Source organism: Phalangium opilio, unplaced genomic scaffold (genome assembly GCF_054372755.1).
Source record: "Phalangium opilio isolate 3A_F unplaced genomic scaffold, DU_Popi_V2 ptg000105l_1, whole genome shotgun sequence".
Classification (NCBI taxonomy): Eukaryota; Metazoa; Arthropoda; class Arachnida; order Opiliones; family Phalangiidae; genus Phalangium; species Phalangium opilio.
The window spans coordinates 2,674,563-2,696,927 of record NW_028324207.1 but is presented as its reverse complement, the minus strand read 5'-3'; the positions used below and the strand labels follow the sequence as shown (position 1 = coordinate 2,696,927).

The 22,365-nt window shown below is 43.8% G+C and overlaps 1 long non-coding RNA gene across 2 annotated transcripts; it reads right to left on the bottom strand.

Annotated features, from left to right (window-relative positions):
• Positions 1–623: 623 nt before the first annotated feature.
• On the bottom strand, positions 624–4,783 carry LOC149625244 (uncharacterized). 2 transcript variants are annotated; one of them, XR_016374578.1, is made up of 4 exons: positions 4,517–4,783; positions 4,401–4,449; positions 3,520–4,330; positions 624–2,156 (listed from the first exon to the last, which is right to left on the bottom strand). It is a non-coding gene; the product is annotated as an uncharacterized LOC149625244 (long non-coding RNA). The 2 variants fall into 2 exon arrangements; XR_016374577.1 differs by having other exon boundaries at positions 1,106–1,124; positions 1,165–4,330.
• Between the last annotated feature and the right edge of the window lie 17,582 nt (positions 4,784–22,365).

Genomic DNA, 22,365 nt, shown 5'->3' with positions numbered 1-22,365 from the left:
TTAATTAAAACAAAAGTTGTTGCATTTAAGAGATTGAATATGCCGGTAGGGGGTAAGACACTTCTCGTAAAAGTGATCATGGCTAAATAGGGGTTTTAAATTCGTAATTACATTGCTGTGACTACTCTCATTAAGAAGAAAGAGACAGGGTCTAGTATCGTTAAACTCATTCTCCCTTAATATTAAAATTAGCACCCTATTTTCAAATTTATGGATTATGCCGATAAATAAATTTTAACTTTCGGAGTTTTTACCTCCTTTCTTCCCGCCTTCAATCTTACATTCGCGGAAGAAATTTCTATATTTTTTTCCCCGTACATGTTTGTTCGCACCTTGGCTGCGGTTCATATTTTTAATCAGTATTGCTGCTTTGTTTTTTTCAACTCGAGCTTCATCGCTTACGATTTGAAAATGGTCAACGCATTACCCTTCGTGATCTATGAGTTCAAAAGATTTTTGGAGACTTAAATTAAGCGTGGGCAAATTTTAGGTTAAAAAGGGAGATCCACACAATTGCATTATAATTTGCGATTAATTAACGTTGTTTTTCTAGGCTCTTATTGCCTCATATTTAACCCTACTAAAACTTGCGCTTAATTTAATTTAGACGAAGTTCCTATGCTCTTTCAATAATTAGACGTATATTAACTGTTTTTTAGCGTGTACTTTAATACCATTTTAGAAGAATATTATGGAGTGATTTGAGAGTAAATAATTTTCTTATTAAAAAAACACTTGTTTCTATCTTAAAGGGGAACTCTGCTCGGTTGGCGCCCCTTTAGTGAAACTTTCCTGTGTAGCTCCAAACGCCGAGAAAATGCGCTGCCGCCTAGGCGAAAAAGCTTGCAACTCAGTTTATTTCTAACGAATTTTCTACTCCCCCCTTTCCCCCATCCGTTACCGCACCAACGACGAAGCCACGCTTCCTTTAGGTTCGCCAAACCCCCCCCTCCCCCATGGATGATGCCCGTGCCACGTGACCGTTGATGGTAGGGATAGCTTAAGAATGTTAAACGGGGGAACGAAAAACGCCAGACTGGGTTTTCTTTTTGCCCCTATATAGAGTAGTGGCACTCCATGTTAATTTCTCATAGAGCGTAACGTAGCCAAAGGCAGGGAGGTGCCTTTACTCTATAGACTTACTGCCATGATTATCCTGGGGACTGCGGTACCAAGAAGGGGTTCGGAGTTTTAAGAGGGCAAAGGTTTAAACTGAAACCCCCTAACATTGCAATACTATTAAGTTTTTTCTCTGTAAGAAGGAGGTACCTCCCCCCCTTTTTTTCAAATAAGGGCAGGGTAGCTTCGACCACCTGAATAGTTTGACAACCAATCACCTATAGTTGATTCCTTTATTCCCTTTTCCCAATGCCATACACACGCCTTTCAATCCATTTTCTCACTCTCTATGTGCTAAAGGCTAGTAGCTTTGAATAGAAAGGTCTTTTATAAAGATTCACTATTTTTTTCGATTCGATATTTTTAACTTAAAATGAAACTATGGAGACAAATATCTATACTCCTGTTTATCCGCACTTGAGAAACCGTACTTGCCATTATATATTGGCTAATGCTCCTCAACTTCTACAATACTGTCAAGTGAGGTTGAACAAGAGTATATAATGAGCATTTTTATTTATTTCTTGGAAAAACTGAAAAAGTACATTGGTTTGAACGTTCTTCAAACAAAAGGGACGTGATCCTTCTTTATATCCTGTGAACACCTGACGTGAAATGATTTGGTTATCCCGATCTAATAGGGAGCTAACAACTGGCTAGGGGGAAGAGATAGTCTGACGTCACGCAGCCCCTCTTTGGTTGTCATTTTTGCGCGTAGAATACTGTTTCCAACCGTTAGGGGGGATGAAACTCCAGTAAGAGATAGAAGGGTGTGACGTTTCAGGGTCAGAACTGTTAGCTCCCTATTCCTTATATCGTGTGATAATTGCGAAGTGTTTCGAACATACTTCTTTCTGAAATGAAATGACTCGTTAATCGCTTTACAATTACCTTTGCCATGTGTAATTGGCGAGTTGTTCTGGGTACACGTGGCGATTAAAAAATGTTATAATCACTGCAGTAACCATAATAGTGAGTAGCCCCTCGACGAGACTGAATTCTATCTCCATTTCTTCGGTGACCACATTCCAATGCACCTAAACATTTCTTTTATCTCCTTTTAAAATAATGAACGAATTCAAGGTAGAAATGTCAGAACCGGCCGATATTATGGGTGTGTTTGGGAAGCACTAGCCACCCGGAATTTCACTTTAAAGCAGAGTTGATACTAAGAAAAGGGTAGGAAAACCTCAATTACCCTCCCGAAATTAACACCATCCGCCAAGACTGAGAAATGGTATACATTCATGGATCTGGAGGGAATTCTTAGAACCCAAACAAAAATAAAACCACATTTCTGGTTTACAGACCCCTTTACCTACAAACTATAGAAAATTTCGGAATATAAATACTGAGTAACCAACCCACAAGGGAGAGGCGGCCATTGGGGTATTCTCCCTCGCGCCAAGAAGAGACGCCAGAATGAGCCCGAGTTCACTGCTCGCGGGAGGCTAGCCAACTCGCACTGAATCTAGCGGGGTTTCTTGGCGCCAAGGAGGATACCGCAATGGTACCGTATTTAATTTCCGAAATGGTCTATACGGTAGGTAGCAAGGCGGATTTATAAGAGAGGAGGTTCAGAGTCAGACAAAATGCACGTAGTCCGCAGTTCATAAAATTACACTGTGGCGTTCCCCAGTTACCATGATTACCACGACCCCCTCACGGCAAGAGAGCGTACGTTCTCGCCCATGCGTTCAAGCCCCCTTTTTCTAGCCTCATCAGCTTGTTTATAATTTTGAATATTCCTCGTTTGCAAGAACGATCCCGTGACGTGCGCCTTTACCAACGGCTTACGCGCCGATGCATGTTTTTATTTCCACATTTCCAAAACGAGTCTTCTCTCTTATTCATCCTCCTTGCTTTTAGGGAGCCGGCACAAAAATTTTCCAACACCATCACACCCTTACCCCACTCAAAGTAACGAAGCAAGTACCACTCCATACTACCCCTTAATGCCAATAAGGATGAATACATACATCTCCTTTGCTAATTACCACCTGGTATTATCTATCATTCGATGTTGCTAACAAAGACCAAAATTATTTTGCAATGTGCTAAGGTTGTACAATACCCAACAATGGTCTAAGGCTGTGCAGTGCATGACGCATAAGTTTTTTCTCCTTTCCTAAATCGTAGAAAATGTCTTTAGCCTACCTATTCTCTCCCAAACCTGTCTCGATTTATAGATACAATAGTTTGAAGAGCTACACCCTTTCCCTCTTGAAGCTGCCAGTTTAACAGCTCTATGATTAGACACGGTTATACGAGAAAGAATCACAACATTGTATAGAAAACCCTGTTACTAAAGGCTTGTCTATATACATGTACAGGTACACAAACTGGTTCTGATGTTGTAAGACTGAAGTCAGACCCGATATAGAGTAATGGCAGTACTACCTATGCAAACGGCATACCTCCTATCTCTTAGCTCAGTGTCATGCCCCTACTGGGCGCGTACAGTATCCTCTCTTACAAAAGCGCGCCCAGAGGGAGGGATACACGGTTTTCACCCCGCTCTACCACCATTAGTCTATACACTGTATCCTCAAAAAGTTTTTATAAATACGAAGTTTGAAAAAATATTCTAACTATTGCGACTGTCCACTTAAAATATCGCGAGTGTCCACTTAAAATAACGCGAGTGTCCATTTAAAATATCGCGAGTGTCCATTTAAAATATCGCGAGCGTCCATTTAAAATATCGCGAGCGTCCATTTAAAATATCGCGAGCGTCCATTTAAAATATCGCGAGTGTCCATTTAAAATATCGCGAGCGTCCATTTAAAATATCGCGAGCGTCCATTTAAAATATCGCGAGCGTCCATTTAAAATATCGCGAGCGTCCATTTAAAATATCGCGATTGTCCATTTAAAATATCGCGAGTGTCCATTTAAAATATCGCGAGTGTCCATTTAAAATATCGCGAGTGTCCATTTAAAATATCGCGAGTGTCCATTTAAATTTTGCCAAGCGTCCAGTAACCCAGTTCAATTTCATTTTGGTTCTCCCAGTGTTACTAAGCCAAGAGGCTGCAGGGAGAAAGGCTACAGTTCAGTTTGACCATCTTGGCTGACGTAGAATGCCTCACAATCAAAACATGACACTGAAGATAAAGCTGAGAGAGGGAGCAACTTCTCCCACCTCAATAATTTCAAACATTATTCACACGTCCTGTTAAATTATCAGTAACGTCCTGGTGTATACGTACTATATAAAAGTCACAAAATGTTTAGTCACTAATCTTTTAGATTGGTCAAACTTAACATTCGATTTTTACCTCATTTTATTTTTGATGTTCATTACCAAACACCACTAAAATAATTATCCTGATAAAACAAAGCATGAATTAAAACCAGGCATGGATATAGTTTTGATGCTTTTATTAATAGTTACCTATCATCTTCATATAAAACAGTTCCGAACACAATTGACTTCATGCGATATGAAGAAAGCTCAATTCGTTTCTTACTAACCGTCTTTCTGAAATCCCGTGCCTAAGAAAGATACCTAACCGATCGCTAAACGCGCCCGGCCCCAAGCCCCCAACCAAACCAAGTCGAATTATTTCTCAATTCCGCGAATTTCCCCTCTCCTACAAAAAAAAAGAAAAATTCCAAGAATAAAAGAAGTTCCCAGGTGCGAAAAAGAAAAACCGCTCCTCGCTCTCACGAACGAACGAATGAGGAAAAGGGGTGCAAAATGGACTGCAAGGTTTTGCGCTCTAGGCGAGCTTCATTTATATTGATACGTGGAGTCCAGGTTGAGGAGCAAATAGACTCAAGTCAAAGATTACGTTAACCCAGCTTCTCCAGCCTTTCACGGCAAACGGGGGAACACTATATTACCCCAAAACTACTAGCATATTCCTGAATTACACCAAAATCTAAGAAATAGGAGAATTCATCCTATACGTCGTCTGCTAAAATATTCTAAATGACTTCGAGCTTCGGCTACGGCTTTTCGGGGTAAAATAGTGTCAGAGGGGATAATAGAACCTTTACATCAGGGTGGGAAATAAGGATTTTTTTAAACTGGACATTAGGCCAGCGACCCCCTAATCTGGAATAAATAAAATGGTCCATGACCACTGGCCAGGGCACGTCGTCTGCTAAACTAAAGAAGAGGATAATGAAAATGTTAGAGTTTTAATGTCTGAACTCTGGTTACCCTTGAGTTTTCTTAGTGTTCCCATGGACCACTGACCCCCCCTCTGATTTAATTTTTAAACTGGTCGAGACAATTTTTAAACTGGTCATTTGCCCTGTGCCCCCGCCTTATTTTCCACACTGGTACTGGCTAGCGAATAGCGCCTGGTGAGTCATTTTGGAAGTAAACACAGAAATAATTGATCATTTAAGAGTAAAATGAACATTTAATGCGTAGTAAAAATGTTTGGTAATTTACAATGGTAATTTACCGGTAAATTACCATTGTAAAATTACGGTAAGATATAAACGGTAATTTACGCGGTATTTGGTATATTACTAATACTGATCAGGCTTGAAAATAAGGTTTATTTTTGAACTAGTCCTCCGGACCAGTGACCCCTGATGTCTAAAATATGAAACTGGTCCCGGGACCAGTGACCCTTCCCCTATTTATTTTTCTACTGGTCCCAGGACTTGTGGTCGTTCTCTCTTCTTAAAAATCTCTCTCGGCTTAGGGTCGAAATTTAAGTTAAAATGAAAATAATTAAAGAGGTCCCCATATCAATTTTTAATAAAAGTAGGAATTACTAAACTAGTCATTGGGACCAGTGACCCTCACGTTTTGAATAAAAAAAGTGGTCCAAGCTATTAATAAACTGGTTTTTGACCTGTAAACCTGTCTTATTTCCTAGCGTGATACTGATACGACTACTGACAACTAGTACTGGCTATGATCAAGACTGTCGACCACAAGAGACTCAGTCTAGAGTATAGACGATAGACAAGATCAATAGTCAATAGACTGCAAAACTTTTGTAGGGAAGTTGTAACCAAGAAGTACTAACTTCTAGTACTAACTAGAATTGGGAGAAAATGTGTTGAGCTAGAAAAATTCCAATAAGGAACCCAGAATTAATAAACTGGTCCCACCGTCTATTTTTTCCAAAAACCATAATTAATAAAGTGGCCTCTGGGACCACTGACCCCAAGTTTTGGAATAAATAAACTGGTTTTGGACTTGTAAACCTGTCTTATTTCCTACCCTGCACGGGAGACGAGAAGTGTACAGGGCTCTACATAAGGATATTTTTTTTAGTAGTCAGCCTGACTAGTGAGCCCCCAGTCCCAATTTTTTTTAGTAGTCACTGACTAGTGAGACACTTGGTTTACGAATATTTGGGACATTTTTTTACTAGCCAAGTTGACTAGTGAACCCCCATATTTCGATTTATTTTAGTAGTCAAGGCATTTTTTTTAGTAGACAAATGCCTTGACTAGTGCCTTATGTCGAGCCCTGGAAGTGTAATGCTTTTCTAGCTAATGTGTCTTATCCCTTCTAAAATACCCATAGAGATACATTCTAATGTCTATGAAAATACCCCTGCTTTGGCAAGCACGCTGACGAATCGCCATTCCTCGATTTTCCCCTCTCGCCTCTCTCTCTCTCTCTAGTCTCTACGTTACTCAGCAATAATTTCTTCGTTTCCATTTCTAGGAAGACCGCGCGGCACGGTGGTACTCCATTGTCACCGGGCCGCTTAATACGGGTTGAAATTAGATTATATTGTAATGAAAGTGACTTCAAAATGATTAAATTCAATTAAATTAAAAGTATGAAGTTCCGAGAGAAGTGCGGACTTCTCTGAGAAGCCTTAATGCGCTCTCGGAACGTAAATACGGCTTTCTTAGTTAGAACACAGAAACCTTCGTTTCTCGCTGATGTCGATGGAAGTTCAAACAATTCAACATTATGTGTAAACAAACTAACTACTGTAGAACGAATAGGAGGCAGTGAAATAAGCAAAGTATTTTCGTAAGAACTTGTACTATTAATGCTCAATATATTTTAAATATTTAAATATCGTGGTACGGTAGGCTTGGCCTTGTAAGCCACGCCAGACGTAACTTCTCCATTCCAATTTGTTTGAAAAATATAAATAGCGGTTTGAAATCTTTGTTTCATGGCAATGTTTATTATGAGTAGACATGTTTGAGATATAAGGATTTGAATAGATTTTGATATTGCAAATAAGTAGGAATTTAATCTAGTTTAGATATATCTCGAATTGGAAATAATGGAAATATCTTGGATTCAAAATGGGTTTTGAAAAAAGTAAATATCTGGGATTTGAAACGTTTCTTGGGGGATGCAAATATCTGGGATTTGAAACGTTTCTTGGGGGCTGCAAATATCTGGGATTTGAAACGTTTCTTGGGGGCTGCAAATATCTGGGATTTGAAGCGTTTCTTGGGGGCTGCAAATATCTCATAATCTGGGATTTGAAACGTTTCTTGGAGGCTGCAAATATCTGGGATTTGAAACGTTTCTTGGGGGCTGCAAATATCTGGGATTTGAAACGTTTCTCGGGGGCTGCAAATATCTTGGATTTGAAGCGTTTCTTGGGGGCTGCAAATATCTCATAATCTGGGATTTGAAACGTTTCTTGGGGGCTGCAAATATCTGGGATTTGAAACGTTTCTTGGGGGCTGCAAATATCTGGGATTTGAAACGTTTCTTGAGGGCTGCAAATATCTGGGATTTGAAACGTTTCTTGGGGGTTGCAAATATCTGGGATTTGAAACGTTTCTTGGGGGTTGCAAATATCTGGGATTTGAAACGTTTCTTGGGGGCTGCAAATATCTGGGATTTGAAACCTGCCCTTTGGCGCTGCAAATATCCGGGATTTGAAACGTGCCCTTTGGCGCTGTAAATATCTGGGATTTGAAACGTGCCCTTTGGCGCTGCAAATATCTGGGATTTGAAACGTGCCCTTTGGCGCTGCAAATATCTGGGATATGAAACGTGCCCTTTGGCGCTGCGAATATCTGGGATTTGAAACGTGCCCTTTGGCGCTGCAAATATCTGGGATTTGAAACGTGCCCTTTGGCGCTGCAAATATCTGGGATTTGAAACGTGCCATTTGGCGCTGCAAATATCTGGGATTTGAAACGTTTCTTGGGGGCTGCAAATATCTGGGATTTGAAACGTTTCTTGGGGGCTGCAAATATCTGGGATTTGAAACGTTTCTCGGGGGCTGCAAATATCTCATAATCTGGGATTTGAAACGTTTCTTGGGGGCTGCAAATATCTGGGATTTGATACGTTTCTTGGGGGCTGCAAATATATGGGATTTGAAGCATTTCTTGGGGGCTGCAAATATCTGGGATTTGAAGCGTTTCTCGGGGGCTGCAAATATCTGGGATTTGAAACGTTTCTCGGGGGCTGCAAATATCTGGGATTTGAAACGTTTCTCGGGGGCTGCAAATATCTGGGATTTGAAGCGTTTCTTGGGGGCTGCAAATATCTCATAATCTGGGATTTGAAACGTTTCTTGGGGGCCGCAAATATCTGGGATTTGAAGCGTTTCTTGGGGGCTGCAAATATCTCATAATCTGGGATTTGAAACGTTTCTTGGGGGCTACAAATATCTGGGATTTGAAACGTTTCTTGGGGGCTGCAAATATCTGGGATTTGAAACGTGCCCTTTGCGCTGCAAATATCTGGGATTTGAAACGTGCCCTTTGGCGCTGCAAATATCTGGGATATGAAACGTGCCCTTTGGCGCTGCAAATATCTGGGATTTGAAACGTGCCCTTTGGCGCTGCAAATATCTGGGATTTGAAACGTGCCCTTTGGCGCTGCAAATATCTGGGATTTGAAACGTGCCCTTTGGCGCTGCAAATATCTGGGATTTGAAACGTGCCCTTTGGCGCTGCAAATATCTGGGATTTGAAACATTTCTCGGGGGCTGCAAATATCTGGGATTTGAAACGTTTCTCGGGGGCTGCAAATATCTCATAATCTGGGATTTGAAATGTTTCTCGGGGGCTGCAAATATCTCATAATCTGGGATTTGAAACGTTTCTCGGGGGCTGCAAATATCTCATCTGGGATTTGAAACGTTTCTTGGGGGCTGCAAATATCTGGGATTTGAAACGTTTCTTGGGGGCTGCAAATATCTGGGATTTGAAACGTTTCTTGGGGGCTGCAAATATCTGGGATTTGAAACGTTTCTTGGGGGCTGCAAATATCTGCGATTTGAAACGTTTCTTGGGGGCTGCAAATATCTGGGATTTGAAACGTTTCTTGGGGGCTGCAAATATCTGGGATTTGAAACATGCCCTTGGGGGCTGCAAATATCTGGGATTTGAAACTTGCCCTTTGTCGCTGCAAATATCTGGGATTTGAAACGTTTCTTGGGGGCTGCAAATATCTGGGATTTGAAACGTTTCTTGGGGGCTGCAAATATCTGGGATTTGAAACGTGCCCTTTGGCGCTGCAAATATCTGGGATTTGAAACGTGCCCTTTGGCGCTGCAAATATCTGGGATATGAAACGTGCCCTTTGGCGCTGCAAATATCTGGGATTTGAAACGTGCCCTTTGGCGCTGCAAATATCTGGGATTTGAAACGTGCCCTTTGGCGCTGCAAATATCTGGGATTTGAAACGTGCCCTTTGGCGCTGCAAATATCTGGGATTTGAAACGTGCCCTTTGGCGCTGCAAATATCTGGGATTTGAAACATTTCTCGGGGGCTGCAAATATCTGGGATTTGAAACGTTTCTCGGGGGCTGCAAATATCTCATAATCTGGGATTTGAAACGTTTCTCGGGGGCTGCAAATATCTCATAATCTGGGATTTGAAACGTTTCTCGGGGGCTGCAAATATCTCATCTGGGATTTGAAACGTTTCTTGGGGGCTGCAAATATCTGGGATTTGAAACGTTTCTTGGGGGCTGCAAATATCTGGGATTTGAAACGTTTCTTGGGGGCTGCAAATATCTGGAATTTGAAACGTTTCTTGGGGGCTGCAAATATCTGGAATTTGAAACGTTTCTCGGGGGCTGCAAATATCTCATAATCTGGGATTTGAAACGTTTCTTGGGGGCTGCAAATATCTGGGATTTGATACGTTTCTTGGGGGCTGCAAATATATGGGATTTGAAGCGTTTATTGGGGGCTGCAAATATCTGGGATTTGAAGCGTTTCTCGGGGGCTGCAAATATCTGGGATTTGAAACGTTTCTCGGGGGCTGCAAATATCTGGGATTTGAAGCGTTTCTTGGGGGCTGCAAATATCTGGGATTTGAAACGTTTCTTGGGGGCTGCAAATATCTGGGATTTGAAACATGCCCTTGGGGGCTGCAAATATCTGGGATTTGAAACTTGCCCTTTGTCGCTGCAAATATCTGGGATTTGAAACGTTTCTTGGGGGCTGCAAATATCTGGGATTTGAAACGTTTCTTGGGGGCTGCAAATATCTGGGATTTGAAACGTGCCCTTTGGCGCTGCAAATATCTGGGATTTGAAACGTGCCCTTTGGCGCTGCAAATATCTGGGATATGAAACGTGCCCTTTGGCGCTGCAAATATCTGGGATTTGAAACGTGCCCTTTGGCGCTGCAAATATCTGGGATTTGAAACGTGCCCTTTGGCGCTGCAAATATCTGGGATTTGAAACGTGCCCTTTGGCGCTGCAAATATCTGGGATTTGAAACGTGCCCTTTGGCGCTGCAAATATCTGGGATTTGAAACATTTCTCGGGGGCTGCAAATATCTGGGATTTGAAACGTTTCTCGGGGGCTGCAAATATCTCATAATCTGGGATTTGAAACGTTTCTCGGGGGCTGCAAATATCTCATAATCTGGGATTTGAAACGTTTCTCGGGGGCTGCAAATATCTCATCTGCGATTTGAAACGTTTCTTGGGGGCTGCAAATATCTGCGATTTGAAACGTTTCTTGGGGGCTGCAAATATCTGGGATTTGAAACGTTTCTTGGGGGCTGCAAATATCTGGGATTTGAAACGTTTCTTGGGGGCTGCAAATATCTGGAATTTGAAACGTTTCTTGGGGGCTGCAAATATCTGGAATTTGAAACGTTTCTCGGGGGCTGCAAATATCTCATAATCTGGGATTTGAAACGTTTCTTGGGGGCTGCAAATATCTGGGATTTGATACGTTTCTTGGGGGCTGCAAATATATGGGATTTGAAGCGTTTATTGGGGGCTGCAAATATCTGGGATTTGAAGCGTTTCTCGGGGGCTGCAAATATCTGGGATTTGAAACGTTTCTCGGGGGCTGCAAATATCTGGGATTTGAAGCGTTTCTTGGGGGCTGCAAATATCTCATAATCTGGGATTTGAAACGTTTCTTGGGGGCCGCAAATATCTGGGATTTGAAGCGTTTCTTGGGGGCTGCAAATATCTCATAATCTGGGATTTGAAACGTTTCTTGGGGGCTACAAATATCTGGGATTTGAAACGTTTCTTGGGGGCTGCAAATATCTGGGATTTGAAACGTGCCCTTTGGCGCTGCAAATATCTGGGATTTGAAACGTGCCCTTTGGCGCTGCAAATATCTGGGATATGAAACGTGCCCTTTGGCGCTGCAAATATCTGGGATTTGAAACGTTTCTCGGGGGCTGCAAATATCTCATAATCTGGGATTTGAAACGTTTCTCGGGGGCTGCAAATATCTCATAATCTGGGATTTGAAACGTTTCTCGGGGGCTGCAAATATCTCATCTGCGATTTGAAACGTTTCTTGGGGGCTGCAAATATCTGCGATTTGATACGTTTCTTGGGGGCTGCAAATATATGGGATTTGAAGCGTTTATTGGGGGCTGCAAATATCTGGGATTTGAAGCGTTTCTCGGGGGCTGCAAATATCTGGGATTTGAAACGTTTCTCGGGGGCTGCAAATATCTGGGATTTGAAGCGTTTCTTGGGGGCTGCAAATATCTGGGATTTGAAACGTTTCTTGGGGGCTGCAAATATCTGGGATTTGAAACATGCCCTTGGGGGCTGCAAATATCTGGGATTTGAAACTTGCCCTTTGTCGCTGCAAATATCTGGGATTTGAAACGTTTCTTGGGGGCTGCAAATATCTGGGATTTGAAACGTTTCTTGGGGGCTGCAAATATCTGGGATTTGAAACGTGCCCTTTGGCGCTGCAAATATCTGGGATTTGAAACGTGCCCTTTGGCGCTGCAAATATCTGGGATATGAAACGTGCCCTTTGGCGCTGCAAATATCTGGGATTTGAAACGTGCCCTTTGGCGCTGCAAATATCTGGGATTTGAAACGTGCCCTTTGGCGCTGCAAATATCTGGGATTTGAAACGTGCCCTTTGGCGCTGCAAATATCTGGGATTTGAAACGTGCCCTTTGGCGCTGCAAATATCTGGGATTTGAAACATTTCTCGGGGGCTGCAAATATCTGGGATTTGAAACGTTTCTCGGGGGCTGCAAATATCTCATAATCTGGGATTTGAAACGTTTCTCGGGGGCTGCAAATATCTCATAATCTGGGATTTGAAACGTTTCTCGGGGGCTGCAAATATCTCATCTGCGATTTGAAACGTTTCTTGGGGGCTGCAAATATCTGCGATTTGAAACGTTTCTTGGGGGCTGCAAATATCTGGGATTTGAAACGTTTCTTGGGGGCTGCAAATATCTGGGATTTGAAACGTTTCTTGGGGGCTGCAAATATCTGGAATTTGAAACGTTTCTTGGGGGCTGCAAATATCTGGAATTTGAAACGTTTCTCGGGGGCTGCAAATATCTCATAATCTGGGATTTGAAACGTTTCTTGGGGGCTGCAAATATCTGGGATTTGATACGTTTCTTGGGGGCTGCAAATATATGGGATTTGAAGCGTTTATTGGGGGCTGCAAATATCTGGGATTTGAAGCGTTTCTCGGGGGCTGCAAATATCTGGGATTTGAAACGTTTCTCGGGGGCTGCAAATATCTGGGATTTGAAGCGTTTCTTGGGGGCTGCAAATATCTCATAATCTGGGATTTGAAACGTTTCTTGGGGGCCGCAAATATCTGGGATTTGAAGCGTTTCTTGGGGGCTGCAAATATCTCATAATCTGGGATTTGAAACGTTTCTTGGGGGCTACAAATATCTGGGATTTGAAACGTTTCTTGGGGGCTGCAAATATCTGGGATTTGAAACGTGCCCTTTGGCGCTGCAAATATCTGGGATTTGAAACGTGCCCTTTGGCGCTGCAAATATCTGGGATATGAAACGTGCCCTTTGGCGCTGCAAATATCTGGGATTTGAAACGTGCCCTTTGGCGCTGCAAATATCTGGGATTTGAAACGTGCCCTTTGGCGCTGCAAATATCTGGGATTTGAAACGTGCCCTTTGGCGCTGCAAATATCTGGGATTTGAAACGTGCCCTTTGGCGCTGCAAATATCTGGGATTTGAAACATTTCTCGGGGGCTGCAAATATCTGGGATTTGAAACGTTTCTCGGGGGCTGCAAATATCTCATAATCTGGGATTTGAAACGTTTCTCGGGGGCTGCAAATATCTCATAATCTGGGATTTGAAACGTTTCTCGGGGGCTGCAAATATCTCATCTGGGATTTGAAACGTTTCTTGGGGGCTGCAAATATATGGGATTTGAAACGTTTCTCGGGAGCTGCAAATATCTCATAATCTGGGATTTGAAACGTTTCTTGGGGCTGCAAATATCTCATAATCTGGGATTTGAAACGTTTTTCGGGGGCTGCAAATATCTCATAATCTGGGATTTGAAACGTTTCTTGGGGGCTGCAAATATCTGGGATTTGAAGCGTTTCTTGGGGGCTGCAAATATCTGGGATTTGAAACGTTTCTTGGGGGCTGCAATTATCTGGGATTTGAAACGTTTCTTGGGGGCTACAAATATCTGGGATTTGAAACGTTTCTCCGGGGCTGCAAATATCTGGGATTTGATACGTTTCTTGGGGGCTGCAAATATCTGGGATTTGATACGTTTCTTGGGGGCTGCAAATATCTGGGATTTGAAACGTTTCTTGGGGGCTGCAAATATCTGGGATTTGAAACGTTTCTTAGGGGCTGCAAATATCTGGGATTTGAAGCGTTTCTTGGGGGCTGCAAATATCTGGGATTTGAAACCTGCCCTTTGGGGCTGCAAATATCTGGGATTTGAAACCTGCCCTTTGGCGCTGCAAATATCTGGGATTTGAAACCTGCCCTTTGGCGCTGCAAATATCTGGGATTTGAAACCTGCCCTTTGGCGCTGCAAATATCTGGGATTTGAAACCTGCCCTTTGGCGCTGCAAATATCTGGGATTTGAAACCTGCCCTTTGGCGCTGCAAATATCTGGGATTTGAAACGTGCCCTTTGGCGCTGATAATATCTGGGATTTGAAACGTGCCCTTTGGCGCTGCAAATATCTGGGATTTGAAACGTGCCCTTTGGCGCTGCAAATATCTGGGATTTGAAACGTGCCCTTTGGCGCTGCAAATATCTGGGATTTGAAACGTGCCCTTTGGCGCTGCAAATATCTGGGATATGAAACCTGCCCTTTGGCGCTGCAAATATCTGGGATTTGAAACCTGCCCTTTGTCGCTGCAAATATCTGTGATTTGAAACCTGCCCTTTAGCGCTGCAAATATCTGGGATTTGAAACGTGCCCTTTGGCGCTGCAAATATCTGGGATATGAAACGTGCCCTTTGGCGCTGCAAATATCTGGGATTTGAAACGTGCCCTTTGGCGCTGCAAATATCTGGGATTTGAAACGTGCCCTTTGGCGCTGCAAATATCTGGGATTTGAAACATTTCTCGGGGGCTGCAAATATCTGGGATTTGAAACGTGCCCTTTGGCGCTGCAAATATCTGGGATTTGAAACGTTTCTTGGGGGCTGCAAATATCTGGGATTTGAAACGTTTCTTGGGGGCGGCAAATATCTGGGATTTGAAACGTTTTTCGGGGGCTGCAATTATCTCATAATCTGGGATTTGAAACGTTTCTTGGGGGCTGCAAATATCTGGGATTTGATACGTTTCTTGGGGGCTGCAAATATCTGGGATTTGAAGCGTTTCTTGGGGGCTGCAAATATCTCATAATCTGGGATTTGAATCGTTTCTTGGGGGCTGCAAATATCTGGGATTTGAAACGTTTCTTGGGGGCTGCAATTATCTGGGATTTGAAACGTTTCTTGGGGGCTACAAATATCTGGGATTTGAAACGTTTCTCGGGGGCTGCAAATATCTGGGATTTGATACGTTTCTTGGGGGCTGCAAATATCTGGGATTTGAAACGTGCCCTTTGGCTCTGCAAATATCTGGGATTTGAAACCTGCCCTTTGGGGCTGCAAATATCTGGGATTTGAAACCTGCCCTTTGGCGCTGCAAATATCTGGGATTTGAAACCTGCCCTTTGGCGCTGCAAATATCTGGGATTTGAAACCTGCCCTTTGGCGCTGCAAATATCTGGGATTTGAAACGTGCCCTTTGGCGCTGCAAATATCTGGGATTTGAAACCTGCCCTTTGGCGCTGCAAATATCTGGGATTTGAAACCTGCCCTTTAGCGCTGCAAATATCTGGGATTTGAAACGTGCCCTTTGGCGCTGCAAATATCTGGGATTTGAAACCTGCCCTTTGGCGCTGCAAATATCTGGGATTTGAAACCTGCCCTTTGGCGCTGCAAATATCTGGGATTTGAAACCTGCCCTTTGGCGCTGCAAATATCTGGGATTTGAAACGTGCCCTTTGGCGCTGCAAATATCTGGGATATGAAACCTGCCCTTTGGCGCTGCAAATATCTGGGATTTGAAACCTGCCCTTTGGCGCTGCAAATATCTGGGATTTGAAACGTGCCCTTTGGCGCTGCAAATATCTGGGATTTGAAACGTGCCCTTTGGCGCTGCAAATATCTGGGATTTGAAACGTGCCCTTTGGCGCTGCAAATATCTGGGATTTGAAACGTGCCCTTTGGCGCTGCAAATATCTGGGATTTGAAACGTGCCCTTTGGCGCTGCAAATATCTGGGATTTGAAACATTTCTCGGGGGCTGCAAATATCTGGGATTTGAAACGTTTCTCGGGGGATGCAAATATCTGGGATTTGAAACGTTTCTCGGGGGCTGCAAATATCTCATAATCTGGGATTTGAAACGTTTCTCGGGGGTTGCAAATATCTCATCTGGGATTTGAAAAGTTTCTTGGGGGCTGCAAATATCTGGGATTTGAAACGTTTCTCGGGAGCTGCAAATATCTCATAATCTGGGATTTGAAACGTTTCTTGGGGCTGCAAATATCTCATCTGGGATTTGAAACGTTTCTTGGGGGCTGCAAATATCTGGGATTTGAAACGTTTCTCGGGAGCTGCAAATATCTCATAATCTGGGATTTGAAACGTTTCTTGGGGGCTGCAAATATCTCATCTGGGATTTGATACGTTTCTTGGGGGCTGCAAATATATGGGATTTGAAGCGTTTCTTGGGGGCTGCAAATATATGGGATTTGAAGCGTTTCTTGGTGGCTGCAAATATCTGGGATTTGAAACGTTTCTCGGGGGCTGCAAATATCTGGGATTTGAAACGTTTCTCGGGGGCTGCAAATATCTGGGATTTGAAGCGTTTCTTGGGGGCTGCAAATATCTCATAATCTGGGATATGAAACGTTTCTTGGGGGCTGCAAATATCTGGGATTTGAAACCTGCCCTTTGGGGCCGCAAATATCTGGGATTTGAAACCTGCCCTTTGGCGCTGCAAATATCTGGGATTTGAAGCGTTTCTTGGGGGCTGCAAATATCTCATAATCTGGGATTTGAATCGTTTCTTGGGGGCTGCAAATATCTGGGATTTGAAACGTTTCTTGGGGGCTGCAATTATCTGGGATTTGAAACGTTTCTTGGGGGCTACAAATATCTGGGATTTGAAACGTTTCTCGGGGGCTGCAAATATCTGGGATTTGATACGTTTCTTGGGGGCTGCAAATATCTGGGATTTGAAACGTGCCCTTTGGCGCTGCAAATATCTGGGATTTGAAACCTGCCCTTTGGGGCTGCAAATATCTGGGATTTGAAACCTGCCCTTTGGCGCTGCAAATATCTGGGATTTGAAACCTGCCCTTTGGCGCTGCAAATATCTGGGATTTGAAACCTGCCCTTTGGCGCTGCAAATATCTGGGATTTGAAACGTGCCCTTTGGCGCTGCAAATATCTGGGATTTGAAACCTGCCCTTTGGCGCTGCAAATATCTGGGATTTGAAACGTGCCCTTTGGCGCTGCAAATATCTGGGATTTGAAACGTGCCCTTTGGCGCTGCAAATATCTGGGATTTGAAACGTGCCCTTTGGCGCTGCAAATATCTGGGATTTGAAACGTGCCCTTTGGCGCTGCAAATATCTGGGATTTGAAACGTGCTCTTTGGCGCTGCAAATATCTGGGATATGAAACCTGCCCTTTGGCGCTGCAAATATCTGGGATTTGAAACCTGCCCTTTGGCGCTGCAAATATCCGGGATTTGAAACCTGCCCTTTGGCGCTGCAAATATCTGGGATTTGAAACGTGCCCTTTGGCGCTGCAAATATCTGGGATTTGAAACGTGCCCTTTGGCGCTGCAAATATCTGGGATTTGAAACGTGCCCTTTGGCGCTGCAAATATCTGGGATTTGAAACGTGCCCTTTGGCGCTGGAAATATCTGGGATTTGAAACGTGCCCTTTGGCGCTGCAAATATCTGGGATTTGAAACGTGCCCTTTGGCGCTGCAAATATCTGGGATTTGAAACATTTCTCGGGGGCTGCAAATATCTGGGATTTGAAACGTTTCTCGGGGGATGCAAATATCTGGGATTTGAAACGTTTCTCGGGGGCTGCAAATATCTCATAATCTGGGATTTGAAACGTTTCTCGGGGGTTGCAAATATCTCATCTGGGATTTGAAAAGTTTCTTGGGGGCTGCAAATATCTGGGATTTGAAACGTTTCTCGGGAGCTGCAAATATCTCATAATCTGGGATTTGAAACGTTTCTTGGGGCTGCAAATATCTCATAATCTGGGATTTGAAACGTTTCTTGGGGGCTGCAAATATCTCATCTGGGATTTGAAACGTTTCTTGGGGGCTGCAAATATCTGGGATTTGATACGTTTCTTGGGGGCTGCAAATATATGGGATTTGAAGCGTTTCTTGGGGGCTGCAAATATATGGGATTTGAAGCGTTTCTTGGTGGCTGCAAATATCTGGGATTTGAAACGTTTCTCGGGGGCTGCAAATATCTGGGATTTGAAACGTTTCTCGGGGGCTGCAAATATCTGGGATTTGAAACGTTTCTCGGGGGCTGCAAATATCTGGGATTTGAAGCGTTTCTTGGGGGCTGCAAATATCTCATAATCTGGGATATGAAACGTTTCTTGGGGGCTGCAAATATCTGGGATTTGAAACCTGCCCTTTGGGGCCGCAAATATCTGGGATTTGAAACCTGCCCTTTGGCGCTGCAAATATCTGGGATTTGAAGCGTTTCTTGGGGGCTGCAAATATCTCATAATCTGGGATTTGAATCGTTTCTTGGGGGATGCAAATATCTGGGATTTGAAACGTTTCTTGGGGGCTGCAATTATCTGGGATTTGAAACGTTTCTTGGGGGCTACAAATATCTGGGATTTGAAACGTTTCTCGGGGGCTGCAAATATCTGGGATTTGATACGTTTCTTGGGGGCTGCAAATATCTGGGATTTGAAACGTTCCCTTTGGCGCTGAAAATATCTGGGATTTGAAACCTGCCCTTTGGGGCTGCAAATATCTGGGATTTGAAACCTGCCCTTTGGCGCTGCAAATATCTGGGATTTGAAACCTGCCCTTTGGCGCTGCAAATATCTGGGATTTGAAACCTGCCCTTTGGCGCTGCAAATATCTGGGATTTGAAACGTGCCCTTTGGCGCTGCAAATATCTGGGATTTGAAACCTGCCCTTTGGCGCTGCAAATATCTGGGATTTGAAACGTGCCCTTTGGCGCTGCAAATATCTGGGATTTGAAACGTGCCCTTTGGCGCTGCAAATATCTGGGATTTGAAACGTGCCCTTTGGCGCTGCAAATATCTGGGATTTGAAACGTGCCCTTTGGCGCTGCAAATATCTGGGATTTGAAACGTGCCCTTTGGCGCTGCAAATATCTGGGATATGAAACCTGCCCTTTGGCGCTGCAAATATCTGGGATTTGAAACCTGCCCTTTGGCGCTGCAAATATCTGGGATTTGAAACCTGCCCTTTGGCGCTGCAAATATCTGGGATTTGAAACGTGCCCTTTGGCGCTGCAAATATCTGGGATTTGAAACGTGCCCTTTGGCGCTGCAAATATCTGGGATTTGAAACGTGCCCTTTGGCGCTGCAAATATCTGGGATTTGAAACGTGCCCTTTGGCGCTGCAAATATCTGGGATTTGAAACGTGCCCTTTGGCGCTGCAAATATCTGGGATTTGAAACGTGCCCTTTGGCGCTGCAAATATCTGGGATTTGAAACGTGCCCTTTGGCGCTGCAAATATCTGGGATTTGAAACGTGCCCTTTGGCGCTGCAAATATCTGGGATTTGAAACATTTCTCGGGGGCTGCAAATATCTGGGATTTGAAACGTTTCTCGGGGGATGCAAATATCTGGGATTTGAAACGTTTCTCGGGGGCTGCAAATATCTCATAATCTGGGATTTGAAACGTTTCTCGGGGGTTGCAAATATCTCATCTGGGATTTGAAAAGTTTCTTGGGGGCTGCAAATATCTGGGATTTGAAACGTTTCTCGGGAGCTGCAAATATCTCATAATCTGGGATTTGAAACGTTTCTTGGGGCTGCAAATATCTCATAATCTGGGATTTGAAACGTTTCTTGGGGGCTGCAAATATCTCATCTGGGATTTGAAACGTTTCTTGGGGGCTGCAAATATCTGGGATTTGATACGTTTCTTGGGGGCTGCAAATATATGGGATTTGAAGCGTTTCTTGGGGGCTGCAAATATATGGGATTTGAAGCGTTTCTTGGTGGCTGCAAATATCTGGGATTTGAAACGTTTCTCGGGGGCTGCAAATATCTGGGATTTGAAACGTTTCTCGGGGGCTGCAAATATCTGGGATTTGAAACGTTTCTCGGGGGCTGCAAATATCTGGGATTTGAAGCGTTTCTTGGGGGCTGCAAATATCTCATAATCTGGGATATGAAACGTTTCTTGGGGGCTGCAAATATCTGGGATTTGAAACCTGCCCTTTGGGGCCGCAAATATCTGGGATTTGAAACCTGCCCTTTGGCGCTGCAAATATCTGGGATTTGAAGCGTTTCTTGGGGGCTGCAAATATCTCATAATCTGGGATTTGAATCGTTTCTTGGGGGCTGCAAATATCTGGGATTTGAAACGTTTCTTGGGGGCTGCAATTATCTGGGATTTGAAACGTTTCTTGGGGGCTACAAATATCTGGGATTTGAAACGTTTCTCGGGGGCTGCAAATATCTGGGATTTGATACGTTTCTTGGGGGCTGCAAATATCTGGGATTTGAAACGTGCCCTTTGGCGCTGCAAATATCTGGGATTTGAAACCTGCCCTTTGGGGCTGCAAATATCTGGGATTTGAAACCTGCCCTTTGGCGCTGCAAATATCTGGGATTTGAAACCTGCCCTTTGGCGCTGCAAATATCTGGGATTTGAAACCTGCCCTTTGGCGCTGCAAATATCTGGGATTTGAAACGTGCCCTTTGGCGCTGCAAATATCTGGGATTTGAAACCTGCCCTTTGGCGCTGCAAATATCTGGGATTTGAAACGTGCCCTTTGGCGCTGCAAATATCTGGGATTTGAAACGTGCCCTTTGGCGCTGCAAATATCTGGGATTTGAAACGTGCCCTTTGGCGCTGCAAATATCTGGGATTTGAAACGTGCCCTTTGGCGCTGCAAATATCTGGGATTTGAAACGTGCCCTTTGGCGCTGCAAATATCTGGGATATGAAACCTGCCCTTTGGCGCTGCAAATATCTGGGATTTGAAACCTGCCCTTTGGCGCTGCAAATATCCGGGATTTGAAACCTGCCCTTTGGCGCTGCAAATATCTGGGATTTGAAACGTGCCCTTTGGCGCTGGAAATATCTGGGATTTGAAACGTGCCCTTTGGCGCTGCAAATATCTGGGATTTGAAACGTGCCCTTTGGCGCTGCAAATATCTGGGATTTGAAACGTGCCCTTTGGCGCTGGAAATATCTGGGATTTGAAACGTGCCCTTTGGCGCTGCAAATATCTGGGATTTGAAACGTGCCCTTTGGCGCTGCAAATATCTGGGATTTGAAACATTTCTCGGGGGCTGCAAATATCTGGGATTTGAAACGTTTCTCGGGGGATGCAAATATCTGGGATTTGAAACGTTTCTCGGGGGCTGCAAATATCTCATAATCTGGGATTTGAAACGTTTCTCGGGGGTTGCAAATATCTCATCTGGGATTTGAAAAGTTTCTTGGGGGCTGCAAATATCTGGGATTTGAAACGTTTCTCGGGAGCTGCAAATATCTCATAATCTGGGATTTGAAACGTTTCTTGGGGCTGCAAATATCTCATAATCTGGGATTTGAAACGTTTCTTGGGGGCTGCAAATATCTCATCTGGGATTTGAAACGTTTCTTGGGGGCTGCAAATATCTGGGATTTGATACGTTTCTTGGGGGCTGCAAATATATGGGATTTGAAGCGTTTCTTGGGGGCTGCAAATATATGGGATTTGAAGCGTTTCTTGGTGGCTGCAAATATCTGGGATTTGAAACGTTTCTCGGGGGCTGCAAATATCTGGGATTTGAAACGTTTCTCGGGGGCTGCAAATATCTGGGATTTGAAACGTTTCTCGGGGGCTGCAAATATCTGGGATTTGAAGCGTTTCTTGGGGGCTGCAAATATCTCATAATCTGGGATATGAAACGTTTCTTGGGGGCTGCAAATATCTGGGATTTGAAACCTGCCCTTTGGGGCCGCAAATATCTGGGATTTGAAACCTGCCCTTTGGCGCTGCAAATATCTGGGATTTGAAGCGTTTCTTGGGGGCTGCAAATATCTCATAATCTGGGATTTGAATCGTTTCTTGGGGGATGCAAATATCTGGGATTTGAAACGTTTCTTGGGGGCTGCAATTATCTGGGATTTGAAACGTTTCTTGGGGGCTACAAATATCTGGGATTTGAAACGTTTCTCGGGGGCTGCAAATATCTGGGATTTGATACGTTTCTTGGGGGCTGCAAATATCTGGGATTTGAAACGTTCCCTTTGGCGCTGAAAATATCTGGGATTTGAAACCTGCCCTTTGGGGCTGCAAATATCTGGGATTTGAAACCTGC